The sequence below is a fragment of the Nothobranchius furzeri genome, chromosome 4 (genome assembly GCF_043380555.1).
Source record: "Nothobranchius furzeri strain GRZ-AD chromosome 4, NfurGRZ-RIMD1, whole genome shotgun sequence".
In the NCBI taxonomy this organism is placed as follows: Eukaryota; Metazoa; Chordata; class Actinopteri; order Cyprinodontiformes; family Nothobranchiidae; genus Nothobranchius; species Nothobranchius furzeri.
The window spans coordinates 18,519,291-18,525,872 of record NC_091744.1 but is presented as its reverse complement, the minus strand read 5'-3'; positions in this window follow the sequence as shown (position 1 = coordinate 18,525,872).

Here is a 6,582-nt window from a genome sequence, read left to right as displayed (position 1 = left end):
GCCACTCCCCCTCCACTTTTGTTCCTTCTATTTACTAAATTCACATCATATCCCTCCAGTCCAAAGTCCAGTCCTTTTTCCGCATTGATCCATGTTTCAGAGATGGCAATAATTCCAAATGGATTTGTCAACTCATTTAGATACTCCTTTATGTTGTTGAAGTTAGCATATAGACTTCTTCTATTAAAATGGATTATTGGTAATTTATTTTCCGTAATGATCATGTGTTTAAACTGTTCATCAGTGAAGTAGCAGCAGTTATTGCTGATGTTGTAGAAGAAGTTATTTTCCGGGTCTATATCATTTTCTAAATCTAGAACATTATGATCTGTGTATTGAAATGTTCTCAGTTCCAGATTATCATAAACAGAATTCCAATGAGTTATATCGATATTGTTGCAGTTTGCGGATGAAGTTATTGTAGACTGTACCATATGTTGAGTTTTGTGTCACATCACGTGTTAGTAGTCATACCTCCAGTGTGAATTGAACCTCAGTATTTGTCCAGCTCCTCCAAGTTTCTGATGACCAACACTCTGGCTTGTTCTGGTGCTCCATTTAGTTTAATGAATACCTTACAATTGGTGGTCCATGTATTTTGAATTTTTTCCGATTTCTTCAAGTAACGTGCTTTTCTGGCGATGTCCGCATTTTTTTTTTTTTTTTTTTGTCAGATGTTCATTCATGAAGACATCGGATCCTTTCAGTTTCTTCCCTTGTTTTAACAGTGCTGTTTTGTATTTCCTGTTAACAAATCTCACAATGATGGCTGGTTTGTCACTGTCATTTTTTCGGGGTAGAGGATGGCAAGCCTCAATGTTGTTATAATCCACTTCCACACCTTTGGACCGCAGAAAGGTACCCACTTGAAGCTCCGTGGAGTTAACATCTTCCTCTCCTGACCCTCCTACATTGTCAGCTGCGACTGCCCGGGCGTATGACCGGGGTTTGATGCGAAGCCCCGTGATAATGACATCGTTTATCTGGGTGTGCTGCTCCAAATCCGCCACTCTGCTCTCCAGGTACGCCAGCCGCCTATCTTTCTCCGCGTTCTGGCTGCGGAGAGCCTTAACTTCCTCAACCAGGTCCAGGATGGCTTTCATCTGCATTTTGACAGCAGAAATCTCCTCTGTCATAAACTCCAGCGACTTCTTAATATCGTCACCGTCCTCGGCTGACAGAACCTTTTTCGGGCCCATGCTGAGAGACGCTCTGGTTAAAATCCAAGTCCCAAGCTAGCGGGCTAGCTAGCTTCCAATCAGGCTGCATGCTGCGTGCTCCTCGGGTGGAGAGCAAAGTCAAACAAACATCAGTGTGTGCTGAAAGTGCGGCATGTAGGAGTTTGGCTCACTCACTCACTCACGGCGTGTACCGAGAGATGCTCACCGTGCAGAGCTCAGGTCAGTTTGATCTGGGCAATCAATCAATTTACGCAGACCAATCGACCTAACAGTCATGTTTTTGGACTGTGGGAGGAAGCTGGAGCACACGGAAAGAACCCGCGCATGCACAGGGAGAACACGCAAACTCCATGCAGAAAGATCCCAGGCCAGGAAGCGAACCCAGGACCTTCTTGCTGCAAGGCAACCGCTCTAACCACTGCGCCACTGCTTGCTACATCATGATTGCTGAATAAATGTTAGAACGACTTGCCGTAGACAGCTCACTCCCTTCACTGTTTTGTGATTATTTCACAATAGAATTCTTACAAATTGCACCTTTTTAATAAATGTTACAATTTTAATAATTTTCTGATGGAAAAACTTCATTACATATTAGAACTTACACATTATTGCTGATTTTCAAAATTTGTCTAAAAACATTTTAGTTATGCTCAAACTGTCAAAATAATTTCAGTCATCCAATTAATTCTAACTTATTAATCTGCAGAAAAGCAACCCAACAGTGATTGTGGGCAAAGGATTTGTCACGCTGCTCAGTTTAAATGAAATAATTAGGCCAAATGTCAAATTTACCACAGAAAAATAATTCATGGCTACATATGATGGATTTAGACATTTTTGATGGTGTGTTTTCATTCTTACATTTCTAAATCATAAATGATTCTTTTGAGATGTCCACATCTGTTTGTCTCCCTCTTTTCCATTTCAGTCAGCTAAAGCTGCTCTGTTACAATTTGTGAGAAAATGAGAGAGAAGACTTGACTTAATGAGAATTGTTTAATTTCTTTTAACAGTTCTGTGAGTAATTAACTTGTTAAAGCAAATCGAAGGAAGCAAATCTCAGGAAATGTTAAATCAGATATTAATTTAAGCTACAAATGAAATATTTAATTATTTTCTGCTTAGAGGAGCCAGCAGACTCTGAATAGCTAACTACAGATCCTTTTACAATTAAATCAAAAATAATTGCATATTTCTAAGTTATGCAAAGAAGTTTTCATTTACTTTTTAGAATTTTCTTGCTAAATTAGCGCTGTCAGTTACCTTGGTGACCACAACTCTCCCACGTTACATTCATGGAGACAGCCAGGTAATGAGATGTAGAAATCCCACGCGCCAGTTTTTAATAGCTGCGTTTTCTTTCTACAGCTGCCTCTCTTCCAGTGCAACGGCCCACCTCATCAGTCAGAACTTTCCTTCCTTTAGCAGGACGTGGGAACACGGAGCGAGCGTTTGAACAGCGGCACAAAGACAAGGGGACAATAAGAGTCACTTATTAGAGATAAGATCTAGAACCATGATTGAACTTGCCATTAATGACTGGTTGACAAATCTTACATATGAAGGAAGTGGAAGTCTTTTTGTTATTTTTACAGGAACTGAGTTGCACCAGCATAGAGTGACAGTTAAGAATAGATAAATAATTAACATCGATCTCAGATCACTAGTGTTTGTGTGCAAAGAAATGAGACCAGAAATAGTCACCAAACTATAATTATGTTTGTGCATGTTCCAGACAAGATCGACTCATACCTCCCGGAGAAAATTTATCTCACAATCAGCGCTACAAGTAGAAGTAGCATCAAAAGAGAAGCAGCACAACTTTAAGACTTGGTAATCACTCATCAGAGATGAGACGTCCTTTCAAATCTAAATAATTCTCCTGCATGATTGTGACCTTAAAACAGGGGCACAGATAGGATTTTCAAACTGGGGGGGACAAAGTTCCAATGTACCCTCCCCCAAACACACACACGCGCACACACACACACGCACGTACACACACACACACACGCACGTACACATAGACAAACTATTGCAAGAGCCTTAACTAGAGCTCAGTCAGTTTGTATAATTTCATCCAATGGTTTACGTAAAAACTAACTTTTATATACGTGTTTGAAGCTATTATGCAGTGGAACGCTGGCAACAAAGCTCTGCCTGATCAACACTATAAATGACCCGCACTTGTATAGCGCCTCTCAGAGTAAGGACTCCAAAGCGCTTTACACTACAGTGCATCATTCATCCATTCACACACACATTTGCACACTGATGATGAGCTACGATGTAGCAAAAGCTGCCCTGGGGTGCACTGACAGAGGCGCCCCACTATTTAATTCAGTCATTTGTTATTCTTCCAATCAATTACTAACCAAAACCTCATGCTTTATGCAAAACGTTACATGATTTTCAGCATACCAATCTTTACAGAAAACATAAAAGCCCTAAAAAACTGCACATAAAATATAATAAGAAACAATATTCACTTATCACTTAGAGCAGTAGTTCCCAAACTTTTCAGCCTGACCAACAGATGTTCCTTCGTATTTTTGTTATTTATAAATTTTCATTATATTTGGAAAGTTTCTATTTATATATAAATATATAAATCTCTTTCAAATTTTATATTTTACTTTTTATGATTATGTGACACACTTGTCTTACATACAATGCATCGGCATCTGCCTCTTTTTACGGCTTTTTTTTTTTTACATTGTCGCTATGTCTGTCACGTTAGCAGTGTTTTTACCATCATTTCTACATCCATCACGTCCCAGAGAAGGTTAAAGCAACATCAAACCCAACGTTTGGAGCTTATAAGCTCCACACACCTCTCGTGCAGCACCAGCTGTCTGATGCTGCAGCAGGGTCAATCGTCCCGCTGGATGAGTGAATTTCTCCATCAGAGTCAATATTCTGCTTCATAATCAGAGTCAGTCATTACCAGACAAAGTGATCAGTCAACAAAGACCAGACCTGCCAGCAATTATACGTTTTATCTAATATTTGTGCTCTTCATGTTGCGCTCATCTCCTCCTCTCCCTGACTGGGAGCCTCTCGGCGGGAGGTGTTTATCAAACTCTAAAAACTCCCAAACATTGCTCAGCCTGAAGGTTCCACATCTCCACTATCTTCTGATGTAAAGTAGTAACTTCATGAGGGATCATATTTGTAGATGAGACTTGTTAAAGTCAGCAATGAGGCTTTGGCGCTTTTAACGAGTAAGTCCCAACACTGACAACAACGTACTGAAACTAGAACCAACATGCATAAACAGACAGATCGGTCCCGCCTACTTACACTGTTGGCCTTTTTTAAATACGCAGTAATCGTTGCTTGCCTTTTTCGCTTCATCCTGCATCCTAGCAGCAACCACTTTGGTGGCTCTGGAGTCGAAGTTTGTTTACATTCAGTGTAATTGGAAAAAGGAGCTTCAAGCGCTAAACCTCCGATTTTGTTTTCTTTCTGGCCTTAGTGGGGGGGACGGATCGGGGTCGATCTGAATCTGGGGGGGACAGATCCCCCCCGTCCCCCACCCTATCTGCGCGCCTGCCTTAAAATGACACCCAGTACAAATGGGTACACACAAAACATCGCTGATTTGTGGGTAAAATGGGCAAAAGTGTAAAATGGGGTTAGATTGTTTGGCTACACATTAACATGTTCAGAGAGTTTGGAAGAGAGCAGAAGGGTTTCCCACTGGGTTTAATAGTCCAGGAGCTGTGACGTGAGGTTTTGGCTTTGATGGATTGTTGTCTGCAGTTAGAGGGGAACTACACTAAAAGTTTATTTTCAGACTGGGAGGGGCCAGCAGCAATCTTTCTGACCCACCTCAAGGTCCTTGAGGTTTGCAGATCCTGGAGAGTGGGCAGTGTGCAGCCTTCTCAGCAGAAATGATGCCCCGCTTGAACATCTTTGGCTAGGAGCAGTGTGGATGGATGCAGTGATGGATGAAAATAACCATCACCGGCCTTGGCAGGTTGACCCACAGGGGGTACAGCTGAATAAACAAATGACTGCCCCATTAAAATTAGTCTGGGTGGTCTTACTTTTTTAGCAAAGGCTCAAGGGATTTTAAGTGGATCTTTTCTAACCTCTTGTAGCAACTAGCAGTAAGGAAAAAGTAAAAAAAAAAAAAAAAAAACACCAAGCAGATTATTTTATTTCCAGAGATAACAATGTGTTTATGTTATGGATTCTGAAACAGCCCAAAATTCTCCCATGAAGTTTATGTAATGTTACTTTTAGGTTGCTACTTAAAGCTGCAATGGGAATCGGAAGTCACCCCTCCCGTCAGCTATCATCGCGGCCACACTGTCACAACCTGTCCTGTCTCCCCATTCTGTTCAGTCGTGTCTCTCCTAATTGCTCCCACCTGCCTGTCGTCTCCCAACCACTGTAGATCCCAGCTCCTTGTGTATTTAAACCCTCCCAGTTCTGTGTTCCTTGTCTGTCCATAGCTTCGTCCCGCATGCTTACCATTAAAAACCTCTTCAAACATTCCTGCCCGCCTTCTTCCCCGCACCTGGATCCTCACCTCCGCTCGACTCACCTGTGCACTGTGACAGTTAGAAGTTTTTAGACAAACGTGAGAGAACCAAGTAATTATTATTTTTATCATTATATATTTTTCTATAATATATTTATAGCTATATTATATTAGAACATTAAGAGACATGAAAAAGATAGTTTAAACTAGCTTGTTTTGCAGATCAGCCGTTGAAACTTTACCAGGAACATTACTACAAGTAGCTATTTGAACTAGTTTAAAAAATTTAAAAATTCAGCACATTTGCAGTAATTTCAATTTAGCATTTAAATCCAACAGTACTGATGAGCTAACAACTAGTCTGAATACAACCAGAACTAATATGTATTCCTGCAATCTTAACCAGCTGCAGAGTCTGCAATGTCCAAGCATTTCATGCAACTTTTCTTTGTTTTATATAACTGCTATATATAACACTTTATACTGCTGTCAGATTTGCCAAACAATTATTTACATGGAATTGCTCGACTAATGCAAGATTTAATTACAGCAGTAGCAAAATGTAACACCAGCAGATTTATAAGTGAAGACCAGAAATAGGTTGTTTTTTATGTGTCTGCAATTTTTTTAATAGATTTTTTACTCTATTATTTTAGTGTGTTCTCGCCCCTGAGTCTGAGAGGACAGGGATTTCACTTATGAAGTATGAATTGAATATTAAAAAGCTGACTATGACTGAAAAACACCATAAATGGTAAAAGTGATGGTTGTTTAAAGGCTTTTAAGAAAAGTTCAAGTGAAAGTTTGGAGATTGGAACTGTTTGAGGATAACAAATGTAACGTGAGGAAATATGGGTTTTTCTGTCACAAAGGTGGTGTTGGACTAAGCTGTGTCAAAGCTGGGTC